Below are 20467 nucleotides of genomic sequence, written 5' to 3'. Positions count from 1 at the left end.
GCCCTTAAGGAGGGCGTGGCAGCCCATTCCAGTATTTTTGCCTGGAGAATCCAATGGATAGAGGAGCCTGGTGGGCTGTAGTCCATAGGGTCGCAAAGAGTCAGACATGACTGAACCAACTGAGCATCCACACAAGCACAGAGTACAAAATCAACAAACAAAAGTCATTTGTATTTATATACATTAGTGAAAAACTATCTGAAAAGGAAATTAGGAAAATAATCATTTTGTGTCATAGTACCACTAAGAAAAAAATTTTTAGAAATAAATTTAACCAAAGAGGTGAAAGACTCATATACTGAAAACAACAAAATATTGCTGAAAGTGATTAAACAGGACTCAAGCAAATGGAAAGATGAATTGTGTTCATGGATTGCAAGTTAATATTGTTAAAATGTTTCTCCCCAAAGAAATCTGCAGACTTGATGCAATATCAAAAATCCAAAGACATTTTATTTATTTATTTTTTGAAAAGGGTGGAATTTAATTTTTATTTACAGGACACTGCAAAATATGAAATTCCACATAGAAATAAGAAACCCATTGAGAGGAGAAGCTTCATACAGTATGTACAGTTTGGAACTGTTCAAGTATAGTTTTGTTGTAAAAAGTGCTACAATAACAAACCACATTTAAAAAGAGTCCTTAGTAGAGAAACAGTAAGACAAACTTACACCAAACATAGTACACAACGAACAACTTTAAGCCTCAGATGTACATCTAAAAGTTGAACGTCCCAGCAGAGCCATCCTGCACTTGGAATGTATAGCCTTCAGAGGTAGTTTCTGACACAACATTTTGATCTTCCTCTTCCTCTACAGAGAAATACTTCTTGATCAAGTTTAATGAAGCTTTGTACACAGACTCATTTTCATGGTTTTGTAGAGCTCCAATTTTGTCCAAACCTCCACATTCTTCAATCATTATACTAAGTTTCTCAGTTTCACCTAGTTTCTCAGCAGCCCAAAATATATTTGAAATGGCATCCAGAATAACCAGAACAATTTTGGTATCTTTTGCAGTTAGGAGGTTCATCAATGGTCCTATTATGCCACAATGAACAAGGTACACGATCTGCTCGACAGTTCTACCACTTGTATAGTTGTTCACAGCCCATGCGGCTTCTTTTTTTAAAGTATTTTTTTAAAGTCTGCCTTTGAGAGAAGGCCAACAAGGAAAGGGACTAATCCATGATTCATAACTTGTTGTATCTGGTCCTGGCGGCCAGCTGTGATGTTTGACATTGTCCATGTAGCTTCCTTCTGAATATTAGTTTTGGAGTTTGTCAGCAGGCTTGGAAACACGGCAAATACTCCTGCATCTATTACAACCTGTGTTTGTTCATCTGTCCCAGTGACAATATTTCCTATGGCTCTGAGCGCAGGAGTCACAGTTGGCAATTCAGTAGCCCAGAAAAGCTTCACAAGTTGGGGTACAACGCCAGTTTTCACAACCATTTCAATCCACTCATTTGGACCATCAGCAAGGTAGGAAATAGCCTAGCAGGTATCAGCTAATATTTCTGGATCATCGTGATGCAAGAGATGAACTAAAGTAGGAAGAATCTGCTCAATAGCCTTTAAGGGGGGTGCAGGATTCTTATTGCGACACAGATTTGAAAGCATCCAAGTAAGATTACGTAAGTAACCACATGCTAGAGATGATATATCAGGGACAGCTAGAAGTGCCAATAGCGGATCTACTGCACCATACTTGATAACCAAGTCTCAGAAAACTGAACCATCACCTGCAATGTTTCTTAGAGCCCATACAGCTTGTTCACTGATGTGAGCATGGGGAGATGCCAACAGAGAAATGAATGATGGGATAGCACCTCCATCTACCACAGCCTTGGTCTGATCTGATGTCCCAGAAGCTATGTTAGTGAGGGCCCAAGCAGATTCGAACTGAATGGGACTACAATCAGTTCTTCCCAAGAAGGACACAAATTTTGGAATCAAAGCAGCCCAGATTATGTTGTCAATAGGGGGCTGTTTTTCCCCCAGAAAGCAGTTTCATAGCAGCTTGAGTAGCTTGGAGCTGGCTTTTCAAATTGTTGCTGTTTATGCCTTTGACAATATCATCAACAGACCAATTTACAGTGCCCTGGTTGTTGCAGTTTTCCTGCAGTGGAGAAGTAGCATCATCAGGAAAGGAGCTGACATTTCTCCTTTTCAGCATCTGGTCATCCTTCTTAGCTTTCCTTAGCTCCACATTAACTTCTATTCGGTGACACCTCATTTCTGTACTGTCTTTTGCTTTGTTCTTGAATCTGTTGAGGCGGGGAGCCAGTGAGTTAGCATTCTCATTGTGGACATGATTATGAGACAAAGGGAGAAAGCTACACAGCAGGCTCAAGCATCCACTGGAGGTGGCGCACAAGCTGCAGGGTCTGCTGCCTCTAAAAGTCCACCACCCAAAGACATTTTTAGAGAAATAGAAAAAACAATTTTACAATTCATATGGAGCCAAAAAGGAACATAAATAGCCAAGCCAATGCTAGAAAGAAAAAAGCTCTGAAGGCATCACTCTTCTTGATTTCAAAATTCATTATGAAGGTACAAAAAAAAAAAAGTATGGTACTGTCATAAAGACAGAAATATAGATGAGTGGAACAGAAGAGTGGAGAAATAAACCCAAACTTACATGGAGAACAACTCATTGAGAAAGATGCCAAGGATATATAATGGAGAAAGGATTGTCTCTTCAGCAGATAGTGTTGGGAAGTCTAGATATTCACATGGAACAGAATTAAAGTGTCGGGAAGTCTAGATATTCCCATGGAACAGAATTAAATGGGAGCATTATCTTACACCACACACAAAAGTCAACTCAAAATGGGATTAAAAACTTAAATATTTTCATTAAAAAAATACAAGGATATATTGTGCAACACGGGGAATATCAGTTCAGTTCAGTTCAGTTCAGTCACTCAGTCGTGTTTGACTCCTTGCGACCCGATGAATCGCAGCATGCCAGGTCTCCTTGTGCATCACCAGCTCCTGGAGTTCACTCAAACACGTCCATTGAATCAGGTATGTCATCAAGTCATCTCATCCTCTGTGGTCCCCTTCTCCTCCTGACCTCAATCCCTCCCAGCATCAGAGTCTTTTCCAATGAGTCAACTCTTCGCATGAGGTGGCCAAAGTACTGGAGTTTCAGCTTTAGCATCATTCCTTCCAAAGAACACCCAGGATCAATCTCTTTTAGAATGGACTGGTTGGATCTCCTTGCAGTCCAAGGGACTCTCAAGAGTCTTCTCCAACACCACAGTTCAAAAGCATCAATTCTTCGGCGCTCAGCTTTCTTCACAGTCCAACTCTCACATCCATACATGACTACTGGAAAAACCATAGCCTTGAGTAGACGGACCTTTGTTGGCAAAGTAATGTCTCTGTTTTTCAATATACTATCTAGGTTGGTCATAACTTTCCTTCCAAGGAGTAAGCATCTTTTACTTTCATGGCTGCAGTCGCCATCTGCAGTGATTTTGGAGCCCCCCAAAATAAAGTGGGACACTATTTCCACTGTTTCTCCATCTATTTCCCATGAAGTCATGGGGCCAGATGCCATGACCTTAGTTTTCTGAATGTTGAGCTTTAAGCCAACTTTTTCACTCTCCTCTTTCACTTTCATCAAGAGACTATTTAGGTCCTCTTCACTTTCTGCTGTAAGGGTGGTGTCATCTGCATATCTGAGGTTATTGATATTTCTCGCAGAAATCTTGATTCCAGCTTGTGCTACTTCCAGCCCAGCCTTTTTCATGATGTACTCTGCATAGAAGTTAAATAAGCAAGGTGATAATATACAGCCTTGACGTACTCCTTTTCCTATTTGGAACCAGTCTGTTGTTCCATGTCCAATTCTAACTGTTGCTTCCTGGCCTGCATACAAATATCTCAAGAGGCAGATCAGGTGGTCTGGTATTCCCATCTCTTTCAGAATTTTCCACAATTTGTTGTGATCCACACAGTCAAAGTCTTTGGCATAGTCAATAAAGCAGAAATAGATGTTTATCTAGAACTCTCTTGCTCTTTTGATGATCCAGCAGATGTTGGCAATTTGATCTCTGGTTCCTCTGCCTTTTCTAAATCCAGCTTGAACATTTGAAAGTTCACAGTTCATGTATTGCTGAAGCCTGGCTTGGAGAATTTTGAGCATTACTTTACTAGCGTGTGAGATGAGTGCAGTTGTGCGGTAGTTTGAGCATTCTTTGGCATTGCCTTTCTTGGGATTGGAATGAAAACTGAATCTTTCCAGTCCTGTGGCCACTGCTGAGTTTCCCAAATTTGCTGGCATATTGAGTGCAGCACTTTCACAGAGTCATTTTTCAGGATTTGAAATATTTCAACTGGAATTCCATCACTTCCACTAGCTTTGTTCATAGTGATGCTTCCTATACTGCATACCTGTAACATATAAGGCAAACCAAGCAATATCACAGTAATCCAAGCCTATGTCCCAATCACTAATGTGAAAAAAGCTGAAGTTGAACAGTTCTATGAGGCTCTACAAGACCTTCTAGAACTAACACCAAAAAAAAAGATGTCCTTTTCATTATAGGTGACTGGAATGCAAAAGCAGTAAGTCAAGAGATACCTGGAGTAACAGGAAAGTTTGGCCTTGGAGTACAAAGTGAAGCAGAGCAAAGGCTAACAGAGTTTTTCCAAGAGAACGCGCGGGTCACAGAAAACACCCCCTTCCAACAACACAAGACTCTACACATGGACATCACTAGATGGTCAACACCAAAAACAGATTGATTATATTCTTTGCAGCCAAAGATGGAGAAGCTCTACACAGTCAGCAAAAACAAGACCAGGAGCTGACTGTGGCTCAGATCATGAACTGCTTATTGCCAAATTCAGACTTAAATTGAAGAAAGTAGGGAAAACCACTTTACCCTTGTACAGGAGGAAGTGATCAAGATCATCCCCCAAAAAAACAAATGGAAAAGTTCAACATGGTTGTCTGAGGGTCTTACAAATAGCTGAGAAAAGAAGAGAAGTGAAAGGCAAAGTAGAAAAGGAAAGATATAAGCATCTGAATGCAGAGTTCCAAAGAATAGCAAGGAGAGAAAGAAAGCCTTCCTTAGCAATCAATGCAAAGAAATTGAGGGAAAAAACAGAATGGGAAAGACTAGAGATCTCTTCAAGAAAATTAGAGATAATAAGGGAACATTTAATGCAAAGATGGGCTCGGTAAAGGACATAAATGGTATGGACCTAACAGAAGCAGAAGATATTAAGAAGAGGTGGCAAGAATACACAGAAGAACTATACAAAAAAGATCTTATTTACCCAGATAACCACGATGGTATGATCATTCACCTAGAGCTAGATATCTTGGAGGGTGAAATCAAGTAGGCCTCAGGAAGCATCACTAGGAACAAAGCTAGTGGAGGTGATGGAATTCCAGCTAAGCTAATTCAAACCCTAAAAGATGCTGCTGCTAAAGTGCAGTACTCAATATGCCAGCAAATTTGGGAAACTCAGCAGTAGCCACAGGACTGGAAAAGGTCAGTTTTCATTCCAATCTCTAACAAAAGCAATACCAAAGAATGTTCAAACTACCTCACAATTGCCCTCATCTCACACGCTAGGAAAGTAATGCTCAAATTCTCCATGCTAAGCTTCAACAGTCATGAACCGAGAACTTCTAGATGTTCATGCTGCATTTAGAAAAGGCAGAGGAATCAGACACCAAATTGCCAACATCCGTTGCATCATAGAAAAAGCAAGATAATTCCAGAAAAACATCTATTTCTGCTTCATTGACTATGCTAAAACTTTGACTAGTGGATCACAACAAACTGTGGAACATTCTTAAAGAGATGGAAGTACCAGAGCACCTTACCTGCCTCCTGAAAAATCTGTATGCAGGTCAAGAATCAACAGTTAGAACCAGACATGGAAAAATAAACTGGTCCAAAATTGGGAAAGGAGTATATCAAGGCTGTATATTGTTACCCTTCCTATATAACTTCTATACAGAGTACATTATGTGAAATGCCAGGCTGAATGAAGCCCAAGCTGGAAGCAAGATTGTTGGGAGAAATATCAGTAACCTCAGATATACAGATGACACCACCCTTATGATAGATAGGCAAATGAAGAGGAACTCAAGAGCCTCTTGATGAAAGTGAAAGAGAATAATGAAAAAGTTGGCTTAAAGCTCAACATTCAGAAAACTAAGATCGTGGCATCCAGTCCCATCACCTCATAGCAAATATATGGGGAAACAATAGAAACAGTGGCATACTTTATTTTCTTGGGCTCCAAAATCACTGTGGACAGTGACTGCATCCATGAAATTAAAAGACACCTGCTCCTTGGAAGGAAAGCTATGACGAACCTAGACAGTATATTGAAAAGCAAAGACATGAATTTGATTACAAAGATCTGTATAGTCAAAGCTATGATTTTTCCAGTAGTCATGGATGGATTTGAGAGTTGGACCATGAATAAGGCTGAGTGCCAAAGAACTGATGCTTTTGAACTGTGCTGCTGGAGAAGACTCTTGAGGGTCCCTTGGACTGCAAGAAGATCAAACCAGTCAATCCTGAAGTAAATCAGTCCTTAATATTCACTGGAAGGACTGATGCTGAAGCTGAAGCTCTATTACTTGGCCCTCCTCATGCAAAGAACGGACTCATTTGAAAAGATCCTGATGATGGGAAAGATTAACACAGGAGGAGAAGGGGACAACAGAGGATGAGATGGTTGGATGGCATCACCGACTTAGTGGACATGAGTTCGAGCAAGCCCTGGGAGATGTGAAGGACAGGGAACCCTGGCGTGCTAGTCTTCGGGTTAGCAAAGAGTCAGACACGACTGAGCAACTGAACAACAGTTTACTGGGGATATTCCCAGTCTCTTGGTAGTGATGACATCTCCTGGGTTTTGGTATTAGGGTGATGGTGGCCTCATAGAATGAGTTTGGAAGTTTACCTACCTCTGCCATTTTCTGGAAGAGTTTGAGTAGGATAGGTGTTAGCGCTTCTTGAAATTTTTGAATTCAGCTGTGAAGCCATCTGGACCTGGGCTTTTGTTTGCTGGAAGATTTCTGATTACAGTTTAAATGTCTGTGCTTATGATGGGTCTGTTAAGATTTTGTATTTCTTCCTGGTTCAGTATTAGAAACATGCTTTTCTAAGAATTTGTCAATTTCTGCTGGAAGATTTCTGATTACAGTTTAAATTTCTGTTCTTGTGATGGGTCTGTTAAGATTTTGTATTTCTTCCTGGTTCAGTATTGGAAACTTATGCTTTTCTAAGAATTTGTCAATTTCTTCCACGTTGTCCATTTTATTGGCATATAATTGCTGATAGTAGTCTCTTATGATCCTTTGTATTTGTGTTGTCTGTTGTGATCTCTCCATTTTCGTTTCTAATTTTATTGATTTGATTTTTCTCCCTTTGTTTCTTGATGAGTCTGGCTAATGGTTTGTCAATTTTATTTATCCTTTCAAAGAACCAGCTTTTGGCTTTGTTGATTTTTGCTATGGTCTCTTTTTTTCCTTTTGCATTTATTTCTTCCCTAATTTTTAAGATTTCTTTCCTTCTATTAACACTGGGGTTCTCCATTTCTTCCTTTCCTAGTTGCTTTAGGTGTAGAGTAGGTTATTTATTTGACCTTTGTCTTGTTTCTTGAGGTATGCCTGTATTGCTATGAACTTTCCCCTTAGCATTGCTTTTACAGTATCCCACAGGTTTTGGGTTGTTGAGTTTTCATTTTCGTTCATTTCTATGCATATGTCTATTATCTTTAAAAGCATGAGTTCATACTGACATCTCTGATTCCAGTCCCTCATATTTTGTTCATTCTTACCTCCCCTCTATCTATGTTTGTCGGCAAAGTAATGTCTCTGCTTTTGAATATGCTATCTAGGTTGGTCATAAATGGTTTTTCCAGTAGTCATGTATGGATGTGAGAGTTGGACTGTGAAGAAGGCTGAGTGCCAAAGAATTGATGCTTTTGAACTGTGGTGTTGGAGAAGACTCTTGAGAGTCCCTTGGACTGCAAGGAGATCCAACCAGTCCATTCTGAGGGAGATCAGCCCTGGGATTTCTTTGGAAGGACTGATGCTAAAGCTGAAACTCCAGTACTCTGGCCACCTCATGCGAAGAGTTGACTCATTGGAAAAGACTCTGATGCTGGGAGGGATTGGGGGCAGGAGGAGAAGGGGACGACAGAGGATGAGATGGCTGGATGGCATCACTGACTCGATGGATGCGAATCTGAGTCAACTCCGGGAGTTGGTGATGGACAGGGAGGCCTGGCATGCTGCGACTCATGGGGTTGCAAAGAGTCGGACACGACTGAGTGACTAAACTGAACTGAATTGAACTGAATCTATGTTTGTAACTCCTTCTAGCTGTAAGAATTCTAACTATAATTATCTCTTTCTTCTCTGTAAGAAACAAAGTTGCAAAGTAGATTACAGTATTTTCATATAACTTTTTTTGTATTTAGTCTTACAGTGTCTAATTTCCAAAGTTACTTGCTGTATTAGTTTCCTAGGGCTTCTGTAACAATGTACAAAAACTGGCTTAAAATTGAAATGTATTATTTTATAGTTCTACAGTCTAGAGGTCCAAAATAACAGTGTCAACAAAGCTGGTTCCTTCTTAGAGTTGTGAAGTATAATCTTTTCCATAGCTTTCTCCTAGCTTCTGACACTTTCCTAGCAATCTTTGACTTTTAGATGCATTACTCCAATCTCTGCCTTTATCTTCACATAGTACTCTTCCTTTGTCTTTATCTCTTCATATTGTCTTCCTTCTGTGTGTATTTGTCTCTATGTCCAAATTTCCCCTTTTTATAAGGGCATCAGTCATATTGCATTAGAGTTCAAATGAATGACCTCATTTTAATTTGATTATCTGTTTAAAGAAACTGTTTCCAAATAAAGTTATGTTCTAAGATACTGGGGGTTAGTCCTTCAACATAGCTTTTTGGAGAGACATAATTCAATCCATAATACTTATGTTAGTTCTTTTCTTTCCCACCTGTTTCAGTTATATTGTGATTTTATAATGCATTTTAATATAGTCATGTACACTTATTGTTTTTATTCAACTTACTTATTTTTTAGGTATGTGAAACATTACTATACAAAAAGGCATACTCAGATAAGAATCACTCCTCCCTCAGTCTTACTATTTGATTCCAACTTTCCCATTCTGTCCCCTTTTCACAACCACCCCATGTTGATAACTCTGTTTAGTTTCTGGTTTATTCTCCCTGCATTTCTTTTTTACAGATGAGCAAATACACATGGATTTTCTTCCATTTCCTTTTTTTCACATAGGGTAATATAGATACTCTTTTATACATTGCTTTATTCACTTGAATCATGCCAAGTCAGTTCATAGATTGGAAATCATGCCAAATCAGTTCATAAATTTCTCATACTTTCTTTTTTTCTCTTTCTTTTTCATTTTTTAAATTATGAAAGTATGATAACACATTTACAGGAGACTTGAAAAATACAGAACAAGGTTACATATAGTTCCACTATAATAGTAGTAGTGCTCAGTCATGTCCAGCTCTTTGTAACCTCAGTGACTGTAGCCCACCAAGCTCTTCAGCCCATGGAATTTTCCAGGCAAGAATACTGGAGTTGGGGCCAATTTCCTACTCTAGGGGATCTACCCAACCCAGCTATTGAAGACATGTCATGTATCTCCTGCATTGGCAGATAAATTCTTTACTACTAGCTCCACCTGGTAAGCCCCATAGTTCCACTATATATTCCAATTATATTTTTAAGTAGGTAAATTAAGATTTTCAGTTCGAGTTTCAATACCAAACTCTCAATAATTAATAGAATGATTACAGAGAAGTAGAAGGATATAGTAGACTGAAAAAGCAAAACGCTGGGCTGGATGAAGCACAAGCTGGAATCAAGATTGCCGGGAGAAATATCAATAACCTCAAATATGCAGATGACACCACCCTTATGGCAGAAAGTGAAGAACTAAAAAGCCTCTTGATGAAAGTGAAAGAGGAGAGTGAAAAAGTTGGCTTAAAACTCAACATTCAGAAAACGAAGATCATGGCATCTGGTCCCATCACTGCATGGCAAATAGATGGAGAAACAATGGAAACAGTGACAGACTTTATTTTGGGGGGCTCCAAAATCACTGGTGACTGCAGATGGTGCCTGCAGCCATGAAATTAGAAGACGCTTACTCCTTGGAAGAAAACTTATGATGAATCTAGACAGCACATTTAAAAGCAGAGACATTACTTTGCCAATAAAGGACTCTCTAGTCAAGGCTATGGTTTTTCCAGTAGTCGTGTATGGATGTGAGAGTGGACTATAAAGAAAGCTAAGCGCTGAAGAATTGATGCTTTTGAACTGTGATGTTGGAGAAGACTCTTGAGAGTCCCTTGGACTACAAGGAGATCCAACCAGTCCATCCTAAAGGAAATCAGTCCTGAATATTCATTGGAAGGACTGATGCTAAAGCTGAAGCTCGATATGTTGGCCATCTGATGTCACGAGCCAACTCATTGGAAAAGATCATGATACTAGGAAAGATTGAAGGCAAAAGGAGAAGGGGGTGGCAGAGAATGAGATTTTTGTATAGCATCACTGACTCAATGACGTAAATTTCAGGAAAATCTGGGAGACAGTAAAGGACAGAGGAGCCTGGCATGCTGCAGTCCATTGGGCTGCAAAAGAGTCAGACATGATTTAGCCACTGAACAACAGTTGCAAGCCATAATGGAGACATGATTAACCTAACAATATAAAATAATTACATACAGTTTGGAGGGTTAAGTAGAGTGATGTGGTAAGTGGAAGCGCATACACGCACCTTTCCATCCAGCCAGCCAGTCTATGTCTTTTGGTTGGTGCGTTTCACCCATTTACATATAAGGTAATTACCGATATGTATGATCCTATTACCATATTCTTAATTGTTTGGGGTTTATTTTGTGTAGGTCTTTTCCTTCTATTGTGTTTCCTGCCCAGAGAAATTCCTTTAGCGTTTGTCGTTAAACTAGTTTGGTAGATTCTCTCCACATTTACTTGTCTGGAAAGTATTTTATTTTTCTGTCAAATCTGAAGGGGAGTCTTGCTGGGTAGAGTATTCTTGGTTGTAGTTTCTTCTGTTTCAGCACTTTAACCATATCATGTCATTCCCTTCTCTCTTGTAGAGTTTCTGTTGAGAAATCAGCTGATAACCTTATGGGAGTTCCCTTGAATGTTATTTGTCCTTTTCTCCTTATTTCTTTAAATATTTTATCTTTGTCTTTTATTTTCATCATTTTGATTACTATGTGTCTCCGTGTGTTCCTCCTTGGGTTTATCCTGCCTGGGACTCTGTGCTTCCTGGACTTGGTTGATTATTTCTTTTCCCATGTTTGGGAAGTTTTCAGCTATTATCTCTTCAAGTATTTTCTCAGGTCCTTTCTCTTTCTTTTCCTTCTAGGATCCCTATAATGCAAATGTTGGTGTGTTTAATGTTGTCCCAGAAGTTTCTGAGGCTGTCTTCTGTTATTTTTTTTCTTTTTCTTTTTCTCTATTCTGTTCTGCAGCAGTGATTTCCATCATTCTGTCCTCCAGGTCACTTCCATTCTTTGGCCTCAGTTATTCTGCTATTGATTCCTTCTAGTGTATTATTCATCTCTGTTTGTTCTTTACTTCTTAGTCTTTGGTAGACATTTCTTGCATCTTCTCCATTCTGTTTCTGAAATCCTGGATAATCCTCACAATCATTATTCTGAATTCTTTTCCTGGATGGTTGCCTATCTCCACTTCATTTAGTTGTTTTTCTACAGTTTTATCTTATCCCTTTATCTGGGACATAACCCTCTGTTGTTTCATTCTGATTAATGTTCTGTAATGTGGTTTTCATTCTAGCCACTGCGAGTTGTTGTTCTTTTTGCTGCTTCTGTCTCCCCTCTGATGGAGGAGGCTAAGAGGCTTGTCTAAGCTTCCTAATGGGAGGGACAGGCAGTGGGAAAAATTGGGTCTTTCTCTGGTGGGCAGGGCCATGCTCAATAAAACTTTAATCCAAGTATCTGCTGATGGGGGAGTTGCACTCCCTCCCTGTTAGTTGTTTTACCTGAGACCAACCAGCCCTGGGGTCTTTGAACTCTAAGATAGGGTTAACATCAACCTCCAAGAGAACTTATGCCAAGGGGCCCCTTCCAGAACTGCTTATTGTTAGTGCCAATGGTCCCTGCAGTGAGTCACTGATTACTCACACCTCCACAGGAGATTCTCCAACACTAGCAGGTAGATCTGGTTCAGTCTTCCATGAGGTCACTGCTCCTTTCTCCTGGGCCTTGGTGTGCACAAGAGTTTTTTGTGTCCTCCAAGAATGGAGTCTCTGTTTTCCCCCAGTCCTGTAAAAATCCTGTAATCAAATCCTATTGGCCTTCAACGTCAGATTCGCTGGTGAGTCCCAGTCTCTTTGCCAGATCTCAAAGCTGAGAAGCCTGATGTGAGGCTCAGGATTTTCACAACAGTGGGAGATCTTCTTTGGTATTCTTGTTCTCCAGTTTGTGGGTCACCCACCTGGGTGGTATAGGATTAGATTTTATTGTGTTTGCATGCCTCTTACTGTCTCACTGCAGCTTAATCTTTGTCTTTGGATGTGGGATATCTATTTTCGGTAGGTTCCAGAATCCTTCTGTTGATGGTTGTTCAATAGCTAGTTGTAATTTTGGTGCTCTCACAAGAGATGTGTGCACGTCCTTCTACTCTGCCATCTTGAACAAGAAGTGCTCTCATACTTTTTTTTACAACTACATAGTACTTCTAACAAGATAGACTCCGAAGGTACTCCATGATCTCTGTCTCCTAATGCTCATGCCCTTGCATAATTCCCTTCTCTCGAATGTGGACATTATTTATGACTTGCCTCTAACCAATGGAATATGGCAAAAGTGATAGGATGTTACATCTATGATTATGTTGAATAAGATTGTAATGACTATCTTTCAGAAGACTACATTGAGTCTCTACCTTGTTGGCTTTAATGAAGGAAGCCACTGTATGGAGAGGCCCACATAGCAAAAATCTATGGTAACCCTATAGTTGCTAAGGACAAATTCCAGTTGACAATTAGCGAAAAGCTGAATCCAGAAGGGTCTGAGTCCTTCCAACAATCATATAAGCTTAGAGGTGGATCTTTCCCCAGTTTAGCTTCAAATAAGTCCCAGTCCTGGCCAACACCTTGATTGCATCTTATGAGAATCTCTAAAGCAGAAGACTCAGCTAAAACATGCCAAGATTGCTGGCTCAGAGAAAACTTGAAGCAATAAACATGTGGTTTTAAAGCCACAAAAATTGTGGTTATTTATTTCACTGAAATGTATAACTAATGCAGTTCTTCATTGTTTAGGTATACCACAGTTTATTTGACCACTCTCCTATGTGTGAATATTTAGGTTGTTTCCCAGTATTTTGCCATTGCAAAAGGATGTTGGAATAAACAACCTGGCACATACATATTTTTATGTTGTTGGAAGTTTATCTTCAGATTACATTCTTAGGAGTAAGGTTGATCAGTCAAATTAAAAGTCGTGTATGGTTTTCTAAGATATTGTCAGATTTCATTCCAGAAAAGTTGTACCAATTGGAATTCCCATCAGTGATATATCAGAGTACTTATTTTCCTACAACCTAAGAAACAGAATCTGTTGTCATACCTTAAAATTTTTGTCAGTCTGAGAGTTGAGAAATAGTATCTCAGTGTGGTTTTAATTTGATTTTATCAAATTATGAGTGATTTTATGTTCCCTCTAGGTTTGAGAGCCATTTGAATTCTCTCTCTCTCTCTGTTTTTTTTTTTTTTGACTGCACTGCATGGCTTGTGGGATTTTAGTTCCCCAGCCAGGAATCAAACCTGGGCCCCTGCAGTGGAAGCATGGAGTCCTAACCACCAGACCACCAGGGAATTCTCCATTTTAATTTTTCTTTTGTGATGTATAAATAATATTGGGAGAACTTGGAGAATGAATCTGTTCTGTATAAAAGGATCTTCAGAGCTCAAGATGAGGTTCAGGTAGTACACTGAAGGTACCAAAGGTTTTGAATACAGCTTATTGAACAAAAGTTCTATGTGAATGAGTCCCTAAACTCTAAAATCTTATCTGAGAATTCTTCTTGTTATTCACATTGAAATAATGTGAGAAGACTGTCTTCAGAAAGCATGCTAACTCGAAGTGGCATAGTAGTGGAAGGAGTAAGGGTTTTGGAGTTAATAAGATCTAGGTTTTATTTCTGGATCTGTTTTTATACTACGAAAATGAACTCTGGGAATTTACCAGACCTCTCTGTGGCTTTTTTTTTTAATATGTTAAAAATAGGAATAATAATACTGACTTACACACTTCTGGTGATTGTTGTGAAGGTTAAATATGATAGTATATATGTGCTTCTTACCATATGGAAGGCTCTTCATAAATGTAAGTTATATTTCTTCCTTTCCCTTTCCCTTATCTCTCTTACCAATCAAGTATAAAAATATCAAGAATAAAAAAATCACAAAAATAAGTAATACAATTAATGACCCTTCTTTAAGGGCTTTGGGAACCATCTCAAAAATTTATCCCAAAACTCAAAGTTGAACACAGAAATTATATTCTTAGTATTCCAACCCTTTACTTTCTGTTTCTGCAAACCTTCTATCTGAATTTCTTCAGCATTTACAGCCTATGCCACAAACTCAAACACTTAATAAATTTTACCTAATGTGTATAAGAGTTTGTTGAGCATCTACTACTTTGATGGGTGCATTACCATTGTCATATCCTACACAATGTCAAAGCATGAAAGGATTTTACACATGACCTGGTCAAACTTCATCTTTTTAGAGATTTTGCATGTTGGCTCCTCTAATCCTGAATGATGCACATGCTAATTTTCCTCAGCTCTAATTCATTTAAAAGGCATGCTTAACTACTGTGGGAGAAAATAAATTTAAAATCTTTAATTAAATCATATTTATCAAAAGTTTTTTCTTGCACTTTAATTTATGCTTTTGGTGTTGTTGATCTTTAAAAATTAAATGGTCTTTCCCTGAATAGCCAAAGGAATCTTGAGGAAAAACCAAAAGCTAGCAGCATCATGTTCTGTGATGGGTTTTTTTCTGGGCAACTATTCTGCTCTATTTCAAACTGATACTTTGAAATTTCAAATTGACACACAGATCAGTTGAATAGATTAGGTAGCCCAGAAATAAACCCAGGCATATATGGTCAATTAATTTACAACATAGGAGCCAATAATATACAATGGAGGAGGGACAGTCTCTTAAATAAATGATGTTGCAAAAACTGGACAACCACATGCAAAATAATGAAACTGGACCATTATTTTACACATACACAAAAGTTAACTCAAAATAGATTAAAGACTTGAATGTGAGACCTGAAACCATAAACTCCTAGAAGAAAACAGAGGTAGTAAGGTCCTTGACATAGGTCTTGGTGATGAGTTTTTGGATTTGTCACCAAAAACTTCAGTGACAAAAACTTCAGCAATAGTTTTGTTTTTGTTTTGTTTTGTTTTCTTTATCTGTGTCCTCAGACAAAGCAACAAAAGCAAAGTAAACAAATGGGACTACATCAAACTAAAAAGCTTCTGCACATCAAAGGAAACCACCAACAAAATGAAAAGCCAGTCTACTGAATGGGAGATATTGCAAATGATATATCTGAAAAATAATTTATATACCTTAATAACAAAACCCCACAAACAATCTGATTAAACAATGGACAGAAGCTCTGAATAGACATTTTCTACAGAAGACATACAAATGGCCAAGGGGTACATAAAAAGATGCTCAATATCACTAATAATCAGGGAAATGCAAACAAAACCAACAATAATATCACTTCACACATTTGAGAATGACTATTATGAAAAATACAAAAAATAACAAGTGTTAGCAAGGATGTGGAGAAAAGGGAACTCTTGTGCCTGTTGATGAAAATGTAAACTGGTTTAGCCACTATGGAGATTCCTCAAAAAATTAAAAATAAAAGTACCATATAATCCAGTAATTCTACTTCTAGGTATTTATCCAAAGGAAATGAAAACACCAACTCAAAATGGATATATGCACCCCTCGGTTCATTGCAGAATTATTTATAATAACCAAAATATAGGAAAAAAAACCTAAGTGTTCATCAGCAGATGAATGGATAAAGGAAATACATCTCCAGCATTTATTGCTTGCAGACTTTTTGATGGCAGCCATTCTGACCAGCGTGAGATGGTACTTCATTGTGGTTTTTATTTGCACTGAAACATGTATATTACCATATGTAAAATAGATGACCAGTGCAAGTTTGATGCATGAAAAAGGACACTCAAAGCCGGTGCTCTGGGACAGCCCAGAGCAATAGGGTGGAGAGGGAGGTGGGAGGGGGGTTCAGGATGGGGGGGACACATGTACACCCGTGGCTGATTCGTGTCAATGTATGGGGAAAACAACCATAATATTGTAAAGTACTTAGCCTAAAATAAATGAATTAATTTTTTAAAAAAAGAAAATACATCTCACATAATGTAATGTTATTCAGTCATAAACAGACTACAAGCATACAGTGGAAGGTTATTTAGCCATAAAAAGAATGAAATCTTGCCATTCATGACAACATGGATGGAACTTAAGAGCATTATGCTAAGTGTAGTAAATCAGACAGGGAAAGACAAATACTTAAGAACTATGTTACTTAACGGAGAAGGCAATGGCACCCCACTCCAGTACTCTTGCCTGGAAAGTCCCATGGATGGAGGAGCCTGGTAGGCTGCAGTCCATGGGGTCGCTAAGAGTCGGCATGACTAAGCGACTTCACTTTCGCTTTTCACTTTCATACATTGGAGAAGGAAATGGCAACCCACTCAAGTGTTCTTGCCTGGAGAATTCCAGGGACGGGGGAACCTAGTGGGCTGCTGTCTATGGGATCGCACAGAGTCGGACATGACTGAAGCGACTTAGCAGTAGCATCTTACTTAAACATGGAATCTTAAAAAGATCAAACAAGCTCATAGATACAGAGAACAGATTTGTAGTTGCCAGAGTCAGGGTGTGGAGGTGGGCAAAATGGGTGAAAGCAGTCAAAAGGTACAAACTTCCAGTTATCATGGGACATTATGGACATCATGGTAGCTATGGTAAATAATACTGTTGCATATTTGAAAGTTGTTGAGAGTAAATCTTAAAAGTTTTCATCTCAAGCAAAGAATTATGTTACTATGTATGGTGACAGATGTTAACTAGACTTACTGAGTTGATTATTTCACAACATATACAAATACTGAATCATTGTGTTGTACTGCTGCTGCTGCTGCTAAGTCACTTCAGTCGTGTCTGACTCTGTGCTACCACATAGATGGCAGCCCATCAGGGTCCCCCATCCCTGGGATTCTCCAGGCAAGAACACTGGAGTGGGTTGCCATTTCCTTCTCCAATGCATGAAAGTGAAAAGTGAAAGTGAAGTCCCTCAGTCATGTCCAACTCTTAGCGACCCCATGGACTGAAGCCTACCAGGCTTCTCCGTCCATGGGATTTTCCAGGCAAGAGTACTGGAGTGGGTTGCCATTGCCTTCTCCTTATGTTGTACATATGAAGCCAAATTAATGTTGTATCATACCTCAATTAAATGATCTTTGATAATGGATCGATTTTGTACTGCTTTATGAAGACAAAATACTTCTTGTCATCCCATTATTTTTTTTTAATTTTATTTTATATTGGTTTGTAGCTGATTAACAATGTTACGATAGTTTCAGGTGAACAGAGAAGGGATTCAGCCATACATATACATGTATCCATACTCCCCCAAACCCCCTTTCATCCAAGCTGCCACACATCGACCAGAGTTCCATGTGCTATACAGTAGGTCTTTATAGGGTTATCCATTTTAAACATAGCAGTGTGTACCTTACCTTCCCAAAGTCCCTAGCTATCCCTTCCCCCAGCAACCATAAGTTCATTCTCTTAGTCTGTGAGTCTCCTTCTGATTTGTAAGTTTATTTGTATTTATTCCTTTTTAGATTCCACATATAAGGAATAGCTTATGATATTTCTCCTCTGTCTGACTTAGTTCATGCAGTATGACAATCCCTAGGTCCATCCATGTTGCTGCAAACAGTGTTATTTCATTATTAATGGCTGTGTAATATTCCAGTATATATACATATATACTGGAATATTACAATCTTGTTTATCCACTCCTCTGTCGATGGACATTTAGGTTGCTTCCATATCTTGGCTATTTTAAACAGTGCTACAGTGAATATTGGGGTGCATGTATACTTTCAGATCATGTTTTTCTCTGGATTTAAGTGGGATTGTAGGGTTGTATGTTAGCTGTATTTTTAGTTTTTTAAGGAACCTCCATACTGTTCTCCATAGTGATTAGATCAACTTACATTTCTCCAACAGTGTAGGAGGATTCCTGTCCCTCCACACCCTCTCCAGCATTTACTGTTTGTGGATTTTTTTGATGATGGCAGTTCTGGCTGGTGTAAGTCATCTCATTCTTTATCCTCTCCTTTTATGGAGTTGCTATCTTTACTTAAAACTGTTTTACACATTTTAAAAGGTTGAAAATTAGATTACAGGTTAAAAAGAAAAAGACTTTTTAATGATTGCAGATTAGAGAAACTCAGAGAAAGGAAGTCAGTTACCCAATATTTGATAGCAAGTTAGTAGCAGAATCATGATTAAGATCCAGGTTTTCTGACACAAGTCAATGTTAATCCCACAATTTGTGGTGGTTTTTCTGATTCTTTTTATATAGTCAATAAATTAACCCAAGAACCTTTCAGAGAAAAGGAAAATGAGTTAAAATTAGTAAGTAGCTAACAGCAGGCTGGCTGCCCAGGACAACGTACTGCTGATGAATGGTGAGATTTCAGCAGATGGATCTCTCAATTCCTTCCCAAACTCCAGCTAGTTGATAAATGAATCATGTATTTCTCACTACTCTGACAAGATTGTTTCTGCTGGCCTTTGTGTGCTAAGGCTAGGCTTATTAGTGGAAAGAAGGAACAGTTAGAGATTTGGGCCTAGGACATGGCTATTTAACTTGTTTCCAGGTCAGAGGAAAACAGAATACATTCTGGTTAAGAACAGCTCTCTGATATACAAGTTTCTGTATAACCAAACTGTATCCTGAGTCCTGTAGTTGTTGCGAGAAGAGGCAAGGAGGGACAAATCTTCATCAGTCTCAGGTCACAGATTCAGTTTAATTCAATTCAAAACAGTATCTTCAATGTTCTAGGCACTGTGATATCTTCAGGGATAAGCAATCAGTGCAATACTATTTCTGTCTTCAAGCAACTTGCAGTCTAGTAAAGTTCACTGTCATGACACAAATCATTATGATGCAAGGAAGTTTGAAATAGGTGCTATAAAAGAAGCTCAGGTAGTGTTCAGTGAGAATAAAAAGGGAAAAATAGCTGCTTTCCAGTGAGGCACATAACATTGACTTCATGAAAAGGGTGATATTTGAGTTAGGCTCTGAAATTTAGGATTTTAGCGACTAGAAAACAAGTGCAAGGGCAGGGGACAAAGACCAGGAAGTGTTCCAAAAAGGAGCTACAGGAGTTTAGGATGAGTGGAGAGATTTACTATACAAGTTGACTGTCAGGGCCAGATCTTGAAATACTTGAAAAGCCATGTTAAGTGCTTAGATTTTTTAAAGTTAGGCAAATATTTGAGAAAAATTATGTGAGTCAAACTCTGTTCCAAAGGAATAATTCTGACATAAATGTGGAGCTTACAGTAAAGGGGTAACAATACTAGAAGCAGGGAGAAGCTATTAATATAGGTCAAGTGAGAGATGATGATGGTCTGGGATAGGACAATTGCAGAGGAGAGAGAAGAAGTAAACTAGATCAAAAAGATACTCTAAAAGTGGAATGGATGAAATAGGCAAATTAATTTAGTGTTGCTGGTGAGGGAAAGGAAGGAGCCAAGGAATTTCATCTGTAAAACTATTTGAACCATGATTATTTAAAGTAGGGAATAAAGAAGAGAAGCAAGTTTGGAAGGTGCAGAGATGATAGAATTTTAGAATATGAGAGGCCTATGATATGTTGGTGGTTTAGTCGCTAAGTCATGTCCAACTTTACAACTCCATGGACTGTACCCCACCAGGCTCCTCCATCTATGGGACTCTCCAGGCAGGAATATTGGAGTGGGTTGACATTTCCTTCTCCTTCTTGTGGTATATCCAGGTGGAAATTGTGTGATTAGTTGATGGCTATAGAAGTCTGAAGTTCAGGAAAGAAAGCTAGGCTAGAAGTCAAGATTTGAATTGAAACATGTATAATATCATATATGAAACAAGTCGCCAGTCCAGGTTCAATGCGTGATACTGGGAGCTTGGGGCTAGTGCACTGAGACGAGCCAGAGGGATGGTATGGGGAGGGAGGAGGGAGGGGGTTCAGGATGGGAAATACATGTATACTGTGGTGGATACCT

General features: G+C 38.8%; 1 pseudogene; it reads right to left on the bottom strand.

Annotated features, from left to right (window-relative positions):
• Positions 1-720: 720 nt before the first annotated feature.
• LOC138930741 (importin subunit alpha-1 pseudogene) lies at positions 721-18512 on the bottom strand (annotated as a pseudogene).
• Between the last annotated feature and the right edge of the window lie 1955 nt (positions 18513-20467).

This window comes from Ovis canadensis, chromosome X (genome assembly GCF_042477335.2).
Source record: "Ovis canadensis isolate MfBH-ARS-UI-01 breed Bighorn chromosome X, ARS-UI_OviCan_v2, whole genome shotgun sequence".
Taxonomy (NCBI): Eukaryota; Metazoa; Chordata; class Mammalia; order Artiodactyla; family Bovidae; genus Ovis; species Ovis canadensis.
This window is presented reverse-complemented; position numbering and strand designations above follow the sequence as displayed.